At 34.1% G+C, this 1778-nt stretch overlaps 1 protein-coding gene across 2 annotated transcripts in view; it reads left to right on the top strand.

Moving 5' to 3' along the window:
• The first annotated feature begins 1457 nt into the window (after window positions 1-1457).
• The window catches only part of brd1a (bromodomain containing 1a), a 44186-nt gene continuing 43865 nt past the window's right edge, over window positions 1458-1778 (top strand). For both annotated transcript variants that reach the window (XM_079817702.1, XM_079817703.1), the window contains exon 1: window positions 1458-1754. The gene's annotated coding sequence lies outside the window, so the exon portion shown is untranslated. The remainder of the gene's footprint in view (window positions 1755-1778) is intronic.

The raw sequence follows: 1778 nt of genomic DNA, 5'->3' as shown, positions 1-1778 counted from the left end.
AGACGGAAGAAACAGGGAGCTATGGCGTCATAGAGGCTTTCTATATGGTGGGTGGGGTTAACAAAACAAAACTACAGTCATTTTGTTCCATAGCTAATGAAAGGTCATAATCATGTAAATAAAATTACGAAGCACTTGCTTCTGCATTTTGTATACTCGTGTATAGACATTCAAATCAAAGACAACGAAAACTACAAAATGACAAGGGCAGAGCTTGTTCACTAAAGCAAACATACGGGGTTTCTTGACCCGAGGGTCTCTCTCAGGGGCAGTCAGGCACCAAAAGGGGTGGGGCAAAACACCAGGCCCTTTGATATTTAAATGTATTAAGGACAGTGGAAAAAAACGTGGTATATTTGCTGATAAAGAGATACTCGATTGTCCGTGTCCAGCGTTCTATAATGTATACTTCCTGTTTGCAATTAAGTGATCAAAATGTATATGTATCATATGTATAGCCTAAATGTTGGGATTTTTTTTGTTGTTTTGAAAAATCATAACATTACAAACAATAATCATGATCATATTATAAAATAACAAGAATATAAATAATGCAAATACAAAACAGTAGGCTATAAACTCAAATGAATAAAACTAAGTCACGCGTTTCATCATTCCTTCTGCTTTCTTTCTTTAGAAAGTTAGAAAGAAAATGGTATAGACTAAAAATTATGAAAAAAGTTGAAATGAATACATTTTCCTTTATGAAATATCATATTCATAACAAGGAAGTAAGGTTGTCTAGCCTTTTAAAAAAATGTATAAGGACTTTTCTTTTTTTTAAAAAAAATATTATTATGCTTTGGACAACAAAACAATACAACATACACTTTGGAGCCAGGGGAGCAAATAACACACATGCATAAAAGAAAAAGAACAATAAATAAATAAATAAATACATATATTTAAAAACAAAAACAACACAAAAAAAACATTCACAGAGATACAAGACCTTTGTATCATTCAAAGATTTTAAAGACAGTAAACAGATGAACAGTCTTAATAGCTTTTCCATTAGTACTAGTTTGAATAGTAGAGAAGTCATTTTCAAATTATTTGAGGGCTACTGAGAAAAGGGGCTTTTTGTTAGAAAACTTACACTCATGAATGTATAAATGTTGGGATTTTGTTGTTGTTGAAACAATTGAAAATGCATAACATTACAAGCAAAAATCATGGTCATATTGTAAATTAAGAATATAAACAGTGCAAATTCAAAACAGTAGTATAAACTCAAATGAATAAAACTAAGTCACACGTTTTCTGATCACCCTTCCTTGTGCTTTCTTTCTTCAGAAAGTAAAACAATTGTATAGACTAAAAAAAATATTTTAAAAAGGTTGTCTGGACAGAACCGAATTAATAAAATAAATTTTGTTTATGAAATATCATTCATAACAATGTTGTCTAGCGGCTAGCCTGTGCCCTATTGCTAGTACGTCATGACGTAGTGCGTTGCGGGTGGGACGTCTATTCGTAGTGAACCATCCGCATTGTTGTTGGTTGCAGGCGCTCGTTGCAGGAAAGGGAACGAGACTGCCTTTGAATGGCAATTACACCAAGTGTTTTCCTAGTGATTATTAGTCCAGTATTATAGTCCTGGCGGCAGCTGTGGATAAGGTTGGGCAGCATTCCAGATTTATCCATACAGAACTAAAATAGTGGGCTTTGGATGAGGACATTGTGTACGGAATCACTGCAGGCCATCTCGCCATCGCAAAGCTGCTCCTCTCTTTATCCAACAGATATCAGAGGTAATACGATCCTAAAATATCGGC

This window comes from Gobio gobio, assembly GCF_949357685.1.
Source record: "Gobio gobio genome assembly, chromosome: 5".
In the NCBI taxonomy this organism is placed as follows: Eukaryota; Metazoa; Chordata; class Actinopteri; order Cypriniformes; family Gobionidae; genus Gobio; species Gobio gobio.
Note: the sequence above shows the minus strand (reverse complement) of the source record. Positions and strands in the feature narration are given on the sequence as shown.